The sequence below is a fragment of the Artemia sp. Qi Xiang Cuo genome, chromosome 7 (assembly GCF_049724085.1).
Source record: "Artemia sp. Qi Xiang Cuo chromosome 7, ASM4972408v1, whole genome shotgun sequence".
Classification (NCBI taxonomy): Eukaryota; Metazoa; Arthropoda; class Branchiopoda; order Anostraca; family Artemiidae; genus Artemia; species Artemia sp. Qi Xiang Cuo.
Window position 1 is genome coordinate 7,357,340 of NC_142800.1, and position 20,914 is coordinate 7,378,253.

General features: G+C 36.4%; 1 long non-coding RNA gene across 1 annotated transcript in view; it reads left to right on the forward strand.

The window, feature by feature from the left end:
• Positions 1-1,954: 1,954 nt before the first annotated feature.
• LOC148949899 (uncharacterized) overlaps positions 1,955-20,914 on the forward strand; it is a 62,397-nt gene continuing 43,437 nt past the window's right edge. Inside the window, exon 1 of the long non-coding RNA XR_016141946.1 lies at positions 1,955-2,081. This is a non-coding gene — a long non-coding RNA (uncharacterized LOC148949899). The remainder of the gene's footprint in view (positions 2,082-20,914) is intronic.

Below are 20,914 nucleotides of genomic sequence, written 5' to 3' on the forward strand. Positions count from 1 at the left end.
CGAGCTTTTTTTTCAAAAATAAGGGAAATTTGTTTTTAAAGATTAAAATTGAAGTTTAATGGAGGTAATAATTAACACTGCTGAATCAGCATCAGATAATTTTTTGCATAGAATTTTTTTTCTTCTTAAAACACATTTTTATTTTCGGTTTCGATAGGCCAAGATTTGCTCTTTACTAGGTTGAACCTACTTATGTATCCATGGTGTCAAAAATTCGTTGAGTATAAACAATGATAAATCACTAGAGCCACCTTTTCTACTGACTTGTACAATAAAGCCCTTTTCACCTTTTTGTAAACAGCCCAACCCTACTTATTTTGTTCTAAGATCTAAGGTAACAGTACTGCAAGCTTCTGGCTCTGTTTTGGACCAGCTCTAAGTTAATATTGAGATACAAATTCTAATCTAATCTAATCTAATCTAAGGAGGATGTCTTGCAGTTAGACTAGAGCTTCTTCTTCACTGAAAAAGCATTATTTACAAGAGCTAGCTAAATAAAACAAAATAAAAATTATTTTTCTAGTGCTGCCTCCAGGGTGACATGTAGTTTCAGCCCAATCATCACATGCACTTTCTTCATCCAACGTGTCAGGGTCATCCATATCAGACGCAGCATTAGCAATCTCTTCATCTATGATATCAGGTAGATCATCTTCGTCTGCATCAATCTCTTGCTCTCTACTTAAGTCTTCTTCCAGATCATCATCATTGTCATCAGATTCACATTCAGCAACTTGCTCTACATCAATTTCTTCTCAGAACTTGAGAAAACTGGTTACACAAAGGTGAAGGAGGTGACCGAATCGTGAAGACCTTGTAGCAAGGTCTGACTCATGAAGGTCTGACGGTGACAAAATCGTGAAGACCAATTCCGCCAATGTAGCAAGTTTTAACAATAGCGTAAACGCAAGCACTTGGTTAAACAGAAAAAAAACAGAAAACAGGTAAAAAAAACAGAAACGAAAAAAAAACAGGTTAACAAAAACAGAAACAGAAACAGGTCCGACAAAAACAGATATCCTGTTTCTGTTTCCTGTTCTGTTTTTTTTTTTTTTTTGAGAAGCAGAAAAAGGTTAGACAAAAACAAAAACGAAACCAGTGCCGATACTTAGTCAGAACACATCCACTTGTCATTCTCCCTCGAAGAAATTAAGGAAGTCCATCAGAGGCCCCCATACTGACAACCTGAAATAAATATATCAGGTGGAATATTGCAATTTACTTTAGAATCTTAAAACTAATTGTTTTAAATAAAATTTCAATCAGTGCTAAGTTGAAAACAATCGAAAGTTATCACAAATTTGGGGGGAAGAACTAGTCACCTCCCTTTATGATAATCTTGGCTTGTTTTGTACTTTGCCTTAATTATTTATTAAGGCAAATTATTGTTATTATTGTTTTGTACTTATGCCTTAATAATTTCTTAGTCTAAGAAATTATTTTTGCCTTAAATAATATACGTTTTTAACACATTAATTTTTTTTTAGAGGTTTTTAGTACATCTGTTCAGAAAGCATCCAATTGCCATTCCCCTGCCAAGAAATTCAGAAACTGCGTCATAGACTCCAACGTTTATATCCGAAACTAAATATATTTTAGTCGGAATGTTTTACTTCATTTAAGAATGAATTTAAACAAATAATTGTTTTTAAGTGAAAGCAAAAAACAACGTTAAGTCTAGAAAAATAAAACTTTATCATTAGTTTGAGGAGGGGGGGGAGGTGTGCTAGTCACCTTTTATTATAGTGATCTTAGTTTATTTTGTAATTTGCCTCAATTGATATATATTGCTAACACTTTCTGTTTTTTTAATTATCGACGAAGGAACGAATGCCTTTTAAGTCAAATAGGTGAATAAAATCTTTTTATCATCAGTTTTTTAAATTTTAATTTGTTTCTAGCTAACCACCATTTAAAAGTCTATCAGAAAAGCAAGGTGTTGAGGTGAGTAGCTAAACCCTTCACTTTTAGTGCAATTCCTGCTCGTTTTAGATTTAATGTCGTTCTTTGCTTTCAGTTATAGTAGGCTATCCTCATCTCACGGAAAACTTAAATGATTACGCTTCAGAACTTAGCCATAGGTAGAAAACATATCCTTAATTTATTATGACTAATACGTATTCTATATGTTTCGCTGGTAGGGATGTTTCGCTGGGAGAGCTACAGCCGATAGATCGAAAAGGTCGTCGGAGGCAATTCCAAAATCTGTCGGTGCCGGTCAGGATAGTTCATCTTCTGGTTCAAGCCGACGGTAAGCAAAAAATGTATTATGCGGCCAAAGAACTTGATAAATTGAAGCCTAACTTCATAAAACGGGCAGGAACTAGTATAGTAAAGCATAGTATATTTGACATGAAAAAACCGCAGGGCTATACCTACAAAAAAAAACATACAAAAAAAGAACAAAAAATATACAAATACAATTATCAACTTTTACTCAGAAAAATGAAAGCATAGAAAATCGTTAAAAAAACACTAATACAAACAAACAAACAAGCAAAGTCATCACAACACTCTCACAATGGGTTATACCTACACGAATAAATTCAATATTTTTAATCACTAACGCCGAAAGCCTCAATTTTGACAAACTTACGGAACTCAAGGTGCTATCAGAATATAACCAAATTGATGTTATAGCTGTTACAGGAGTACAATCTCATAACAAAAGGTCTCTTCGTTTGTTATTAAAATTCCGCCCTTCGGATCACACACTTGAAAAAAAGGAGGTGGTGTCATGTTTTTTGCTAAATGTAACCTTTTCCCTAAATTACTCCTGTTCCTAATTTATCTGAGACTAACGAAATCCTTTGGCTAAGTATTAGATCTAAAGTACTCCCCCATCCCTATAATATCATTGTGTCTTTGCATCATTGTGTAATGTCTTCTATTACTCGCCAAAGCAAAATATTGATGCAAAACACAAATTTCTCCAGCGATTGCAGACCAGCGCTGATTTTGTTATTTCTAAGTACCCGAATGCCGGATTTTTTCTGGTTGGTGACGCCAGTGAAGGTTGGTGACGCCACTTTTTATGTATTTTCATTTTATTTAAGTGGTAAATGGAAAAGCGGTATGGTCTACTTATCCTAAGTCCGAATGAAATTAATTTTCTGAATCTAATCAGCACTTTTTTCAAAAGAAGCTATAAAACAAGCTCAGTAGGGTTTTTAATCAAATAAATGCAATAGGGTGTTCTTATGGTAAAAAATTCAAGCAGACTTTGTTTTTGTTGTAAAACAGTTCTTTGCAAGGGCAAAACCGGGGGGCGGTAGCCCTCATCGATAAAAGATGCAATAGTTGTTTTTATGGTAAAAAACTACAGCAGACTTCGTTTGTGTTGCAAACCAGGTTTTAAGGTTCAAACTTGTGACTCAGCCTCTTTAACTCTTTAGAAAACGTAGTTTTTTCAAATAATTTCAAAATGAGCCGCCTCCCCCAAAATGACAAATGACATCATAGTATGTCAGTAGGGGATTTTTTCCCATAGAAGGGGATTTTTTCTGGTAGTAGGAGGGTGGGCCGCGGGATATGTGCGAGGATCTTTCCATGGGGCACTAGATTTCTCAGTATTATTTAAAAAATGATTAGAAATTAAATAAGAAAAAAAAAGTTTTTCAACTGAAAGTAAGGAACAACATCAAAACTTAAAAGGAACAGAAAATATTACGTTTATAATTGGGTTCAATTTGCTCCTCTTTAAGAATAATACCAACGACTAGGAGAGCCACCTCCCTAGATGTCATTCTGACTAATCTGAATAATGTTTACAGTCCTCCTTCAGCTTTGCTTCCTTTGGGTGGGAGTTATCATCTTTGCCTCCTTCTGTTCCCCTCTTTTATTTTTAAGTATTGATTCTAAGTAACTTATGGCTCTTACCGCCCCTTTCAAAATGCTGGCCTTCTTTGTTTTGTAATGTGGCTGAGTACTGAGGATTGGTACGATATTTATAATTTGCATAATCTTGACGAAAAAATCACTACCTTTCACAAAAAACTAAATGATAATTATCTAATTTCTTTCTCAGAAAAAAGATTTAAGAAGTGTTTCAGTGACAAACCATTCATTAATCAACACATAAAAGCGCTAAATAGAAAAAAAAAATTGAACTTTTTCAGAAATGGCAAACTGGACGAAGCTAATAAATTACGCAAACCAATTAAAAAGAAAATACGTAAATCTGACCGATCCTACTACAGCAATAAGGTCGAAGAATTGTTTACCAATCAAACAGTTCGTGGTAACGAACTGTAAGTAAGGTGCGACCCGGCTCAATAGAAACCGAAACTCGAGAAAACGGGATTTTGATACCAATAGATACATCAAAAGAATCAGATTTTAATGCTGATTTCAAATACAAAAGTTTCATCAAGTTTAGTCGTATCTATCAAAAGTTACGTGCCTGAGAAAATTTGGCTGATTTTCAAAAAAAAGGGGGAAATAGCCCCTAAAAGTTATGGAACCTTAATGAAAATCACAAAATCAGATTCAGCGTACTAGAGCCCTACTGTAGAGGTTTCAAGCTACTATCTACAAAATGTTGAATTTTGCATTTTTTGCCAGAAGAAAGATCACGGAAGTATATACCAAGGTTCCATTTCTACGAGGCCCCCGTACCAAACAGTTTTTTCTGTTAATTTTTGCAGGTCATTACACTCTTTGCCAGGGATACAATGAACTCTCCATGGCTTGGCAGACATGTTTTTTTTTTATTATGACATCGATTTTTTTGTGTGTCAGTCGATTAGAGAAAGTTGGTGGTTAGTCCAATATAATAACTTGATTGGTCGGCGATGGAGATAACTTAATTTACTTAGACAATGAACGATATTAATTAGTGATTGATTGTATCAGTGGAGAAAAAAAGGATTAAACTGATTAACAGTTAAGGTAACCCCATAGTTTTCGTTACAAATGATATTAGTAAGAGACTTGAATTCAAAGATGACAAGTTTCTCTGACGTAGATTTCTAGTTCATGATAAATGTCTTTTTTAGCATTTTCAAAAAAAGGAATAATTGGTGATTGGAAATTTTTTTAATGCTTTTACAATCGGAGATGTTTTATTAACCTTTGCAAAAAACGGGGTAATGGGATTTGCGAATTGGAGAAGATGTCTTGACAAAAAGGGGGTAATTAGTGTCTGGAAATTTTTTTTAATGCTTTTACAATCGAAAGTGTTTGATTAACATTTGCAAAAAAAAAAGGGGTAATGGGATTTGCGAATTGGAGGAGATGCCATAATTACGTACTGCATAATACACAAGTGATGTTTTGGAGCGTATTGTCAATTTAACTAGAAATGACTGAAAAGTGTTTTGAGGGAGAGAGGTTGCATGGAGGATTGAGTTGCATGAAAGTTCAGTTAAAGGGGGTACAGTTACACGAAGGTTTAGTTAAATGGGGTCGAGTTGCATGAGGGTTCAGTAGCACGAGGGTTCAGTTGCATGGGGGTTCAGTTGTACAGGGTAGCGGTTATACAGGGGTTCACTTACATGGAGGGATTCAGTTGAACGGGGGGGATTTGCGAGGGGGAAGAGAGGGGTGTATATGTGTCTGGATAATACACAAGTGATGTTTTGGAGAGTATTGTCAATTTAACGAGAAATGACTGAAAAGTGTTTTGAGGGAGATGGGTTGCATGGAGGGTTGAGTTGCATCAGAGTTCAGTTAAAGGGGAGTACAGTTAAACGGAGGTTTAGTTAAATGGGGTTGAGTTGCATGGGAGTTCAATAGCACGAGGGTTCAGTTGCAGGGGGTTCTGTTGTACTGGGTTTTGGTTATACAGGGGTTCACTTACTTGGCGCTATTCAGTTGACCACGGGGGGCGGGGGCGGGATGTGCGATTTGGAGATGGGGTGATAGTGTACGGTATCATACACAAGTGTTGTTTGGGAGCGTATTGTCAATTTAACAAGCAATGACTGAAAAGTGTTGTGAGGGAGACGGGTAGCATGTTGCATGGGAGTTCAGTAGCACGAGGGGTCAGTTGCAGGGGGTTCAGTTGTACAAGGTTTTGGTTATACAGGGGTTCACTTACATGGAGAAATTCAGTTGAACGAGGGGGGGGGGATTTGCGATTTGGCGGAGATGGGTTGATAGTGTACTGTAGAATACACAAGTGATGTTTTGGAGCGTATTGTCAATTTAACGAGAAATGACTGAAAAGTGTTTTGAGGGAGATGGGTTGCATGGAGGGTTGAGTTGCATGAGAGTTCAGTTAAAGGGGGGTACTGTAATCGAATTTGGTGTGACCTTGGGGCGAGTTTCCTGATGGTTAAGAAGAACGAGGGGTCAGGTGCATGGGGTTCAGTAGCACTGGGAGTTGGTGCGACAGGGGTTCACTTACATGGAGCGATTCATTTGAACGAGGGGGGGGGATTTACGAGTTGGAGGAGATGGGATGATAGTGTACTGTATAATACACAAGTGATGTTTTGGAGCGTATTGTCAATTTAACGAGAAATGACTGAAAAGTGTTTTGAGGGAGATGGGTTGCATGGAGGGTTGTGTTGCATGAGAGTTCAGTTAAAGGGGGGTACAGTTACACGAAAGTTTAGTTAAATGGGGTCGAGCTGCATGGGGGGTTCAGTAGCACGAGGGTTCAGTTGCATGGGGGTTCAGAAGCTTGGGGTTCAGTTACATGGGGGGGGAGGATTGTTACCTGATTTTTTATTCTAACTTAACTTGTAGGAATAGGACTTCATTCCATTGGCTAAATCAGTTTATTCATCTATAATAGTGAACAAAAAGACTATTAATTCTCTGTATTCTTCTTCTTCTTCTGATCATGCGCCCATGCCTCCCATGCCTCCTTCTCACTCAGGGTCAATTGACGTCTTAATATCCGATAGAAGTTGCATATTCCACTCATTCTCCACACCTCGTAATATCAGTTGGTTTTTTTTTGTATTTGTTTTAATTTTTGCTTTTTTTTTCGATTTGATAGAAATTCTTAATTGGTATGTTGTTTGAATTTTATTAATTACTTAATTTTTTTTTTTTTTTTTTTTTTTTTTTTGATCTCGGTGTCTTTCTTTTGGATTCACTTTGATTTTAGGTCCCGGGCCGGGGGGGTTCAGGGGCACGGAGATTGAGTTAAATGAGGCTTGAGTTCCACGAGAGTAATGCTTTGTTGTGGTTTAGCTTGTCACAGTTACTCTCTTTGGGATGTTTGTGTTTCTTTGGGTTGTGTGTGTGTCTCTTTGGGCTCTGTGTCTCTTTGGGGTGTTTGAGTCTTTTTGATCTGTTTATGTTTCGTTGGGCTGTTTGAGTCTTTTTGTTCTGTGTTTGTCTCTTTGAGGTGTTTGTGTCTCTTTTGCCTGTTTGTGTTTCTTTGGGCTGTTTGTGTCATTTTGATCTCGGTGTCTTTCTTTTGGATGTTTGTGGACCCTAGGGACCGTGTGGGCTGTTGTGTTTCTTTGGGCTATGTGTGTCTCTTTGAGGCGTTTGTGTCATTTTGATCTGTGTGTCTTTCTTTTGGATGTTTGTGTCTCTTACGGACCACTTTATAGGACGGGGGGTAAGTATTTAGTTTAAATAATTCTAGAAGGAACTGATTTTTTTGTGGGTGGTACTGAAAAATGGTACGTGTTGAATATTTGGGTAAACATTCGACTATAAATAAGGCTATTGCGTCTTTTTGAACTTTCTGTTGGAGGCGGGGGTAAGTATTTAGTTTAAATAATTCTAGGAGGACTTGAGTTTTGTGGATGGTATGGAAAAATGGTACTTGTTAAATATTCAGGTAAACATACGACTAAGAATGAGTTTTAAGGATGGTATGGAAAAATGGTACTTGTTAAATATTCGGGTAAACATACGACTAAGAAACGCTTCACTATAAATAAGGCTATCGTGTCTTACTGAATTTACTAGGGCGGGGGTAACTATTTAGTTTAAATAATTCTAGGAAGAATTGAGTTTTATGGATGGTATGGAAAAATGGTACTTGTTAAATATTCGGGTAAACATACGACTACGAAACGCTTCACTATAAATAAGGGTCTCTTTGGAGGGTTTGAATCTTTTTGATATGTATGTGTCTGTATGGGCGTTTTTTTTATCTTTTTGATGTGGGTTGGTCTCTTTTGGGTTTTTGTTTCTCTTAGGACTGTGTGTATGTATCTTTATCCTGTGTGTGTATCTTTGGACTGTGTGTGTCTCTTTAGGCTGTAGGTCTCTTTGGGCAGTTTGAATCTTTATGGGCTGTGTGTGACTCTGTTGGCTGTTTGTGTCGTTTTGGGCTTTGTGTCTCTCTGTTGGATTTGTGCGTCTCTTGTCTCTTTGGGCTGTGTGTCTCTTTGAGCTGTTTGAGTCTTTTTGGTCTGTTTGTGTGTCTCTTTGAGCTGTTTGAGTCTGTTTGATCGGTGTTTGTCTCTTTGGGCTGTTTGTGTCTCTTTGAGCTGTGTGTGTTTCTTTGGGTTGTGTGTGTCTCTTTGGGCCGTGTGTCTCGTTGGGCTGTTTGAGTCTTTTTGATCTGTTTGTGTCTCTTTGGGCTGTTTGAGTCTCTTTGGGCTGTGTTTGTCTCTTTGGGCTTCTGTCTCCTTGGGCTGTTTGTGTTTCTTTGGGATATGTGTGTCTCTTTGGGCTGTTTGAGTCATTTTGGTCTGTGTGTCTTTCTTTTGGCTGTTTGTGTCTCTTAGAGGTCGTGTGTGCCTCTTTGGGCTATGTGTGTCTCTTTAGGGCGTTTGAATCTTTTGGTCTGTATGTGTCTGTATGGGCATTTTTTGGTCTCTGTGTGTTTCTTTTGGCTGTTTGTGTCTCTTAGAGGCCATGTGTGTCTCTTTGTGCAATGTATGTCTCTTTGGAGGGTTTGAATCTTTTTGGTATGTATGTGTCTGTATGGGCGTTTTTTGTCTCTTTGGGCTGTGTGTGTGTCTCTTTGGGCTTTGTGTGTATTTTAGGACTGTGTGTATGTCTCTTTATCCAGTGTGTGTCTCTTTTGGCGGTGTGTGTCTCTTTATGCTGTATATTTCTTTGGGCAGTTTGAATCTTTATGGTCTGTGTGTGCCTCTTTTGGCTGTTTGTGTCGTTTTAGGCATTGTGTCTCTCTGTTGGATGTGTGCGTCTCTTTGGGCCGTGTACGTCTCATTGAGCTGTATGTGTCTCTTTGGGCTGTGGGTGTCTCTTTGTGATGTGTGTGTCTCTTTAGGCTGTGTGTGTCTCGTTGGACTGTGTGTCTTTTTGGGGTGTCTGAGTCTTTTTGGTCTATGTTTGTCTCTTTGGGCTGTTTGTGTCTCTTTGGGCTGTTTGTGTCTCTTAGAGGCCATGTGTGTCTCTTCGGTATGTGTGGCTGTCTCTTTTTCCTGTGTGTGTATCTTTGGGCTGTTTGTGTATCCTTATGCTGTATATCTCTGTGGGTAGTTTGTTTCTGTAGTGTCTGTGTTTGACTGTGTTGTCTGTGTGTGTCGTGGTGTGCTGTGGGTATCTATGGGGTATGTTTTATTATCTGTTGGCAGTGTTAGTCTAGTTTATATGTATTTATCTCTTTGTTCTGTGGGTGTCTCTTTGTGATGTTTGTGTCTCTTTCGGCTGTGTGGGTCTCGTTGGAATGTGTGTCTTTTTGGGGTGTCTGAGTCTTTTTGGTCTATGTTTGTCTCTTTGGGCTGTTTGTGTCTCTTTGGGCTGTGTATGTTTCTTTGGGCTTTGTGTGTCTCTTTGGGCTCTGTGTCAATACGTTTAAGCAATAAATATCTTTAAGCTTAACCCATCATTTAAGAAACTATGAAAAAATTGTAAGTAAGTAACAAATACTTTCTTGATGTCATCTCTTGAATACACAATACAGAAATTTCATTAAAGAAATTATGAAAAAATTGTAAGTAAGTAGCAAATTCTTTCCTGAATTCACCAGCTGGATAAGCAAAAAAGACATTTCGCTCAAGAAATTATGACAAAATTCTAAATAAGTAACAAACTCTTTCTTGAAGTTACCTCATGGATACACAATGCAGAAATTTCATTTAAGAAATTATGAAAAAATTGTAAGCAAGTAACAAACTCTTTCATGAATTCACCTCGTGGATATGAAAAAAATTGTAAGTAAGTAGCAAATTCTTTCTTGAATTCACCTGCTGGATAAACAAAAAAAAGACATTTCGTTCAAGAAACTATGACAAAATTCAAAGTAAGTAACAAACTCTTTATTGTTTTCAAGACTTAGATACACGATGTAGAAATTTAATTCAAGAAATTATGAAAAAATTCTCAGCATGTAACAATTTCTTTCTTGAAGTCAATTGTTGTGTAGAAATTTAATTAAAGAAATTATGAAAAAATTCTCAGTAAGTAACAATTTCTTTCTTGAAGTCAACTCTTGGATACACAATACGGAAATTTCATTGTAACTAAGTAGCAAATTCTTTCTTGAATTAACCTGTTGGATAAACAAAAAGACATTTCGTTCAAGAAATTATGACAAAATTCTAAGTAAGTAACAAACTCTGTTTTGTTTTCACGAGTTAGATGTATGATGTAGAAATTAAATTCAAGAAATTATGAAAAAATTCTCAGTAAGTAACAATTTCTTTCTTGAAGTCAACTCTTGGATACACAATACGGAAATTTCATTGTAACTAAGTAGCAAATTCTTTCTTGAATTCACCAGTTGGATAAACAAAAAGACATTTCGTTCAAGAAATTATGACAAAATTCTAAGTAAGTAACAAACTCTTTTTTGTTTTCACGAGTTAGATGTATGATGTAGAAATTAAATTCAAGAAATTATGAAAAAATTCTCAATAAGTAACAATTTCTTTCTTGAAGTCAACTCTTGGATACAAAATATTGAAATTTAATTCAAGAAATGATGAAAATAATTGTAAGTAAGTAAAAAACTCTTTATTGATTTCACCTCTTGGATATACAGTACAGATACTTCATTCAAGAAATTATGAAAAAATCGCAACTCTTTATTGTTTTCAAGACTTAGATACACGATGTAGAAATTTAATTCAAGAAATTATGAAAAAATTTTCAGCAAGTAACAATTTCTTTCTTGAAGTAAATTGTTGTGTAGAAATTTAATTCAAGAAATTATGAATAAAATCTCAGTAAGTAACAATTTCTTTCTTGAAGTCAACTCTTGGATACACAATACGGAAATTTCATTGTAACTAAGTAGCAAATTCTTTCTTGAATTCACCAGTTGGATAAACAAAAAGACATTTCGTTCAAGAAATTATGACAAAATTCTAAGTAAGTAACAAACTCTTTTTTGTTTTCACGAGTTAGATGTATGATGTAGAAATTAAATTCAAGAAATTATGAAAAAATTCTCAGTAAATAACAATTTCTTTCTTGAAGTCAACTCTTGGATACACAATATGGAAATTTCATTCAAGAAATGATGAAAATATTTGTAAGTAAGTAACAAACTCTTTATTGATTTCACCTCTTGGATATACAGTACAGATACTTCATTCAAGAAATTATCAAAAAATCGCAAGTAAGTAACTTTTTTTCTCTTTATCACAAACAATTTTCACTTAGCTACACGATGTAGAAATTTAATTCAAGAAATTATGAAAAAATTCTCAGTAAGTAACAATTTCTTTCTTGAAGTCAACTCTTGGATACACAATACGGAAATTTCATTCAAGAAATTATGAAAAATATTTGTAAGTAAGTAACAAGCTCCTTATTGATTTCACATCTTGAATATACAGTACAGATACTTAATTCAAGATACATGATTAAACACATGCTGAAAATACATGCTATTTGCTTGCCTGTCCTTAGCACCTTTCCAAACGAGCGGGGATCTCCCATTGGTTACTACACATTTCAAAAAAGTTAGCAGTACGAAAACTCCACTTTTTCAGCCAGAATGGTTTTTTAGACAACACACCCACAGAGATGACAAACACACATAGAGACGAGACACGCACAGACACGACACACAAACAGAGTCATAGTGAGAGAGATATCCAAAAGTTGGGTTGATCTAGGTTCACTTAGAGTGGCGCGCCACTCTAAGTGAACCTAGATCAACCCAACTTTTTGGATATCTCTCTCACTATGACTCTGTTTGTGTTTCGTGTCTGTGCTCGTCTCGTCTCTATGTGTGTGTGTCATCTCTGTGGGTGTGTTGTCTAAAAAACCAGTCTGGTTGAAAACGTGGAGTTTTCGTACTGCTCACTTTTTGCAATGTGTAGGAACCAGTGGGGAATCCCCACTCGTTTGGAAAGGTGCTAAGGAAAGGCATGCAAATAGCATGTAGTTTCAAAACGTGTTTAATCACGTTTCTTGAATGAAGTATCTGTACTGTATATTCAAGATGTGAAATCAATACAGAGCTTGTTACTTACTTACACATATTTTTCATAATTTCTTGAATAAAATTTCAGTATTGTGTATCCAAGAGTTGACTTCAAGAAAGAAATAGTTAATTACTGAGAATTTTTTCATAATTTCTTGAATTACATTTCTACATCGTGTAGCTAAGTGAAAATTGTTTGTGATAAAGAGAAAAAAGTTACTTACTTGCGATTTTTTCATAATTTCTTGAATGAAGTATCTGTACTGTATATCCAAGAGGTGAAATCAATAAAGAGTTTGTTACTTACTTAAAAATATTTTCATCATTTCTTGAATGAAATTTCCATATTGTGTATCCAAGAGTTGACTTCAAGAAAGAAATTGTTATTTACTGAGAATTTTTTCATAATTTCTTGAATTTAATTTCTACATCATACATCTAACTCGTGAAAACAAAAAAGAGTTTGTTACTTACTTAGAATTTTGTCTTAATTTCTTGAATGAAATGTCTTTTTGTTTATCCAACTGGTGAATTCAAGAAAGAATTTGCTACTTAGTTACAATGAAATTTCCGTATTGTGTATCCAAGAGTTGACTTCAAGAAAGAAATTGTTACTTACTGAGATTTTTTTTATAATTTCTTGAATTAAATTTCTACACAACAATTGACTTAAAGAAAGAAATTGTTACTTGCTGAAAATTGTTTCATAATTTCTTGAATTAAATTTCTACATCGTGTGTCTAAGTCTTGAAAACAATAAAGAGTTGCGATTTTTTCATAATTTCTTGAATGAAGTATCTGTACTGTATATCCAAGAGGTGAAATCAATAAAGAGTTTGTTACTTACTTACAAATATTTTCATTATTTCTTGAATGAAATTTCCGTATTGTGTATCCAAGAGTTGACTTCAAGAAGAAAGAAATTGTTACTTACTGAAAATTTTTTCATAATTTCTTGAATTTAATTTGTACATAATACATCTAACTCGTGAAAACAAAAAAGAGTTTGTTACTTACTTAAAATTTTGTCATAATTTCTTGAACGTAATGTCTTTTTGTTTATTCAACTGGTGAATTCAAGAAAGAATTTGCTACTTAGTTACAATCAAATTTCCGTATTGTGTATCCAAGAGTTGATTTCAAGAAGAAAGAAATTTTTATTTACTGAGAATTTTTTCATAATTTCTTTAATTTAATTTCTACATCATACATCTAACTCGTGAAAACAAAAAAGAGTTTGTTACTTACTTAGAATTTTGTCATAATTTCTTGAACGAAATGTCTTTTTGTTTATCCAACTGGTGAATTAAAGAAATAATTTGCTACTTAGTTACAATTAAATTTCCGTATTGTGTATCCAAGAGTTGACTTCAAGAAAGAAATTGTTACTTACTGAGATTTTTTTAATAATTTATTTAATTAAATTTCTACACAACAATTGACTTCAAGAAAGAAATTGTTACTTGCTGAAAATTTTTTCATAATTTCTTGAATTAAATTTCTACATCGTGTATCTAAGTCTTGAAAACAATAAAGAGTTTGTTACTTACTTGGAATTTTGTCATAGTTTCTTGAACGAAATGTCTTTTTTTTGTTTATCCAGCAGGTGAATTCAAGAAAGAATTTGCTACTTACTTACAATTTTTTCATATCCACGAGGTGACTTCATGAAAGAGTTTGTTACTTGCTTAAAATTTTTTCATAATTTCTTAAATGAAATTTCTGCATTGTGTATACATGAGGTAACTTCAAGAAAGAGTTTGTTACTTACTTAGAATTTTGTCATAATTTCTTGAATGAAATGTCTTATTGTTTATCCAGCTGGTGAATTCAAGAAAGAATTTTCTACTTACTTACAATTTTTTCGTAATTTCTTTAATGAAATTTCTGTATTGTGTATCCAAGAGGTGACTTCAAGAAAGAATTTGTTACTTACTTACAATTTTTTCATAGTTTCTTAAATGACGGGTTAAGCTTAAAGATATTTATTGCTTAAACGTATTGACACATAGCCCAAAGAGACACACAAAGCCCAAAGAAACATACACAGCCCAAAGAGACACAAACACCCCAAAGAGACAAACATAGACCAAAAAGACTCAGACACCCCAAAAAAACACACAGTCCAACGAGACACACAAAACCTAAAGAGACACACACATCACAAAGAGACACCCACAGCCCAAAGAGACACATACAGCTCGAAGAGACTTACACGGCCCAAAGAGACTCACACATCCAAAAGAGAGACACAAAGCCCAAAACGACACACACAGCCAAAAGAGGCACACACAGACCATAAAGATTCAAACTGCCCAAAGAGATATACAGCCTAAGGAGACACACACAGCCCAAAGATACACACACAGGCTAAAGAGACATACACACAGTCCGAAGAGACACACATGGCCTCTAAGAGACACAAACAGAACAAAAAGACACAAACAGCCCAAAGAGACAAACATAGACAAAAAAGACTCAGACACCCCAAAAAGACACACAGTCCAACGAGACACACACAGCCTAAAGAGACAAATACATCACAAAGAGACACCCACAGCCCAAAGAGACACATACAGCTCAAAGAGATTTACACGGCCCAAAGAGACGCACACATCCAACAGAGATACACAATGCCTAAAATGACACAAACAGCCAAAAGAGGCACACACAGACCATAAAGATTCAAACTGCCCAAAGCAATATACAGCCTAAAGAGACACACACCGCCCAAAGAGACACACACAGGCTAAAGAGACATACACACAGTCCGAAGAGACACACAAAGCCCAAATAGACACACACACAGCCAAAAGAGACAAAAAAACGCCCAAACAGACACATACATACTAAAAAGATTCAAACCCTCCAAAGAGACATACACTGCCCAAAGAGACACACATGGCCTCTAAGAGACCCAAACAGCCAAAAGAAACACACAGAGACCAAAAAATGCCCATACAGACACATACAGACCAAAAGATTCAAACACCCCAAAGAGACACACATAGCCCAAAGAGGCACACACGACCTCTAAGAGACACAAACAGCCAAAAGAAAGACACACAGACCAAAATGACTCAAACAGCCCAAAGAGACACAAATTTCCCACAGAAACACAAACAGCCCAAGGAGACAAAAGCCCAAAGAGACAAACACAGCACAAAAAGACTAAAACACCAAAAATAGAAAAACAAAGATCATAAAGAATAAAAGTTTAAATAGACACACAAAGCCCATATAGACGCAAACAGTAAAAAGAAACACACATAGCTCAAAGATAGACACACACCACAAAGAGACAAACACCGAACAAACAGACTCAAACAGCTCAAATAGACACACAACCAGACCAAAAAGACTCAAACAGCTCAAAGAGACATACAGCCCAAAGAGACAAGAGACGCACACATCCAACAGAGAGACACAAAGCCCAAACCGACACAAACAGCCAAAAGAGTCACACACAGGCCATAAAGATTCAAACTGCCCAAAGAGACATACAGCCTAAAGAGACACACACAGACAAAATAGACACACACAGCATAAAGAGACAGACACACCGTCCGAATAGAAACACAAAGCCCAACCACACCCAACCCAAGCTCAACGAGACAAAAAACGCCCATACAGAGAAATACATATCAAAAAGATTCAAACCCTCCAAAGAGACCCTTATTTATAGTGAAACGTTTCTTAGTCGTATGTTTACCCGAATATTTAACAAGTACCATTTTTCCATACCATCCATAAAACTCAATTCATCCTAGAATTATTTAAACTAAATACTTACCCCCGCCCTAGTAAATTCGGTAAGACACGATAGCGTTATTTATAGTGAAGCGTTTCTTAGTCGTATGTTTACTTGAATATTTAAAAAGTACCATTTTTCCATACCATCCATAAAACTCATTCTTAGTCGTATGTTTACCTGAATATTTAACAAGTACCATTTTTCCATACCATCCACAAAACTCAATTCCTCCTAGAATTATTTAAACTAAATACTTACTCCCGCCTCCAACAGAAAGTTCAGAAAGACGCAATAGCCTTATTTATAGTCGTATGTTTACCCGAATATTTAACAAGTACCATTTCTCAGTACCATCCATAAAACTCAATTCCTCCTAGAATTATTTAAACTAAATACTTACCCCCCGTCCTATAAAGTGGTCCCTAAGAGACACAAACATCCAAAAGAAAGACACACAGATCAAAATGACACAAACACCTCAAAGATACACACAAAGCTCAAAGAAACACAACAGCCCACACGGTCCCTAGGGGACACAAACATCCAAAAGAAAGACACCGAGATAAAAATGACATAATCAGCCCAAAGAAACCGAAACAGCCAAAAGAGACACAAACACCCCAAAGAGACAAACACAGAGCAAAAAGACTCTAGCAGCCCAACGAAACATAAACAGATCAAAAAGACTCAAACACCCCAAAGAGAAACAGAGCCCAAAGAGACACACACACAACCCAAAGAAACACAAACATCCCAAAGAGAGTAACTGTGACAAGCTAAACCACAACAAAGCATTACTCTCGTGGAACTCAAGCCTCATTTAAAACAAGCCCCTTTAAAATTAACCCCCCCTTCCAGTTAAAAAAAAAAAAAGTGAAACAAAAAGAAACAAACCGAGATAAAAAAAAAAAAAAAAAAAAAAAAAAAAAAATTTATTAATTTAGAAATTTAAAACACCAAACCAATTAAGAATTTATAAAAAAACGATAAAAAAACCAAAAATGAAAACAACTACAAAAAAAAACCTACTGATATTACGAGGTGTGGAGAATGAGTGGAATATGCAACTTCTATCGGATATTAAGACGTCGATTGACCCTAAGTGAGAAGGAGGCATGGGAGGCATGGGCGCATGATCAGAAGAAGAAGAAGAATACAGATAATTAATAGTCTTTTTGTTCACTATTATAGATGAATAAACTGTTTTAACCAATTTACTGAAGTCCTATTCCTACAATTTAAGTTAGAATAAAAAATCAGGTAACAATCCTCCCCCCCCCCATGTAACTGAACCCCAAGCTTCTGAACCCCCCATGCAACTGAACCCTCGTGCTACTGAACCCCCCATGCAACTCGACCCCATTTAACTAAACCTCCGTGTAACTGTCCCCCCCTTTAACTGAACTCTCATGAACCTCAACCCTCCATGCAACCCATCTCCCTCAAAACACTTTTCAGTCATTTCTCGTTAAATTGACAATACGCTCCAACCCATCACTTGTGTATTATACAGTACACTATCATCCCATCTCCTCCAAATCGTAAATCCCCCCCCTCGTTCAACTGAATCGCTCTATGTAAGTGAACCCCTGTATAACCGAAACCCCGTACAACTGAACCCCCATGCAACTGAACCCTTGTGCTACTGAACCCTCATGCAACTCGACCCCATTTAACTAAACTTTCGTGTAACTGTACCCCCCTTTAACTGAACACTCATGAAACACAACCCTCCATGCAACCCATCTCCCTCAAAACACTTTTCAGTCATTTCTCGTTAAATTGACAATACGCTCCAAAACTTCACTTGTGTATTATACAGTACACTATCATCCCATCTCCTCCCCAGCGCAAATCCACCCCCTCGTTCAACTGAATTGCTCCATGTAAGTGAACCCCAGTAGAACCAAAACCTTGTACAACTGAATCCCCTGCAACTGAACCCTCGTGCTACTGAACTCCCATGCAACATGCAACCCGTCTCCCTCAAAACACTTTTCAGTCATTTCTCGTTAAATTGACAATACGCTCCAAAACATCACTTGTGTATTATACAGTACACTATCACCCCATCTCCAAATCGCAAATCCCGCCCCCGCCCCCCTCGTTCAACTGAATCGCTCCATGTAAGTGAACCCCTGTATAACCAAAACCCTGTACAACTGAACCCCCTGCAACTGACCCCTCGTGCTATTGAACTCCCATGCAATTCAACCCCATTTAACTAAACCTCCGTGTAACTGTACCCCCCTTTAACTGAACTCTCATGCCACTCAACCTTCCATGCAACCCATCTCCTTCAAAACACTTTTCAGTCTTTTATCGTTAAATTGACAATACTCTCCAAATCCTCACTTGTGTATTATACAGTACACTCTCATCCCATCTCCTCCACATCGCAAATCCCCCCCCCCCGTTCAACTGAATGCCTCGATGTAAGTGAACCCCTGTATAACCGATACCCTGTACAACTGAACCCCCAAGCAACTGAACCCTGGTGCTACTGAACCCTCAAGCAACTCGACCCCATTTAACTAAACCTTCGTGTAACTGTACCCCCTTTAACTGAACTCTCATGCAACTCAATCCTCCATGCAACCCATCTCCCTCAAAACACTTTTCAGTCATTTCTAGTTAAATTGACAATACTCTCCAAAACATCACTTGTGTATTATGCAGTACGTAATTACGGCATCTCCTCCAATTCGCAAATCCCATTACCCATTTTTTTTTGCAAAGGTTAATCAAACACTTCCGATTGTAAAAGCATTAAAAAAATTTCCAGTCACTAATTACCCCCTTTTTGTCACGACATCTTCTCCAATTCGCAAATCCCATTACCCCTTTTTTTCGCAAAGGTTAATAAAACATCTCCGATTGTAAAAGCATTAAAAAATTTTCCAATCACTAATTATTCCTTTTTTTGCAAATGCTAAAAAGACATGTATCATGAACTAGAAATCTACGTCAGAGAAACTTGTCATCTTTGAATTCAATTCTCTTACTAATATCATTTGTAACGAAAACTATGGGGTTACCTGAACTGTTAATCAGTTTAATCCTTTTTTTTCCCCACTGATACAATCAATCACTAATTAATATTGTGCATTGTCTAATTAAATTAAGTTATCTCCATCGCCGACCAATCAAGTTATTATATTGGACTAACCACCAACTTTATCTAATCGACTGACACCCAAAAAATCAAAGTCATAATAAAAAAAAAACATGTCTGCCAAGCCATGGAGAGCTCATTGTATCCCTGGCAAAGAGTGTAATGACCTGCAAAATTAACAGAAAAAACTGTTTGGTACGGGGGCCTCGTAGAAATGGAACCTTGGTATATACTCACGGATGCGTGTTTACTTGTTTTTTGTTGTTTTTTTTTCCCCAGGGCTGATCGTATCGATCCAGTGGTCCTAGAACGTCATGGGAGGGCTCATTGGAACGAAAATTGAAATTTCTAGTGCTCTTTTTAAGTGACAAAAAAATGGAGGGCAACTAGGCCCCCTCCCATGCTCATTTTTTTTCCCAAAGTCACCCGATCAAAATTTTGAGATAGCCGTTTTGTTCAACATGGTCGAAAATATGATAACTATGTCTTTTAGGATGACTTAACCCCCCAAGTCTCCGGGGGAAGGGCTGAAAGTTAGGAACTTTACACAATATTAACATACAGTATTGGTTATTGGGAAGTATACAGATGTTTTCAGTGGGGATTTTTTCTGGTAGTAGGAGGGTGGGCCGCGGGATATGTGCGAGGATCTTTCCATGAAGGGGGCACTAGATTTCTCAGTATTATTTAAAAAAAGATTAGAAATTAAATAAGAAAAAAAAAGTTTTTCAACTGAAAGTAAGGAACAACATCAAAACTTAAAACGAACAGAAAATATTACGTTTATAATTGGGTTCACCCCTTAGTCAATACCTCGCTCTTTAAGCCAAAGATTGTTTAGTATTTTTATAAGAGCTATTTATTCTAATTAAAGGCCTTTGTGAATAAGGGGTCATTTTTAAAGAGTTTGAACAAAATTTGAACTTTAGCGTAAAGAGCAAGGTATTGACTAGGGGGCGAACCCCCTAATATACGTATTAAAAATATATGAATTTAGAAGTTCGTTACGTAAGTTACGTATATTTATTACTAATAAAAACGTTCGTAAATCAAATTAAACAAGTTTCGAGAAAGCCATTTAACCAAATAAAAGTAAAATTAATATAAAAATTTTGTTTTAATTATTTATAGACGGTGAGCCAAAATCAAAACCTGCATTAATTCAAAAACATTCAAACATTAAATAAAAACAAACAAACATTTTTAAATGAAAGTAAGGAGCGACGTTGAAACTTAAAACGAACAGAAATTATTCCGTATATGAAAGGGGCTGTCCCCTCCTCAGCACCTCGCTCTTTACGCTAAAGTTTGACTTTCTCACAACTCTATTTTTTTTTTAACCACAAAAAATTTTAGCGTAAAGAGCGAGGGGTTGAGGAGGGGACAGCCCCTTTTATATACAGAATAATTTCTGTTCTTTTTAAGTTTTAACGTCGCTGCTTACTTACAGTTAAAAAAATTTTTTTTTTTTATTTAATAAACAGAAAGATTGGTATTTCGAGGTAAATAAGTTGTGTTGCAGAAGTCTAGACCAGCTTGATTTCAACGGTTCTAGCCGTTTACCTCCCCGGAGATTACCCCCCCCCCCCCTGGAAAATACCCCCCCAGAAAATACCCCCCAGAAAATAGCCCCCGCAGAAAATAACCCCCCGGAAAATACCCCCCACGGAAAATATCTCCGGAAATACCCCCGGAAAATAACCCCCGCAAAAATCCCCCCCCCGCAAAAATAGCCCACCCCCCCGCGGAAAATACCGCCGGTAAATACCCGCCAGCCCCGTGG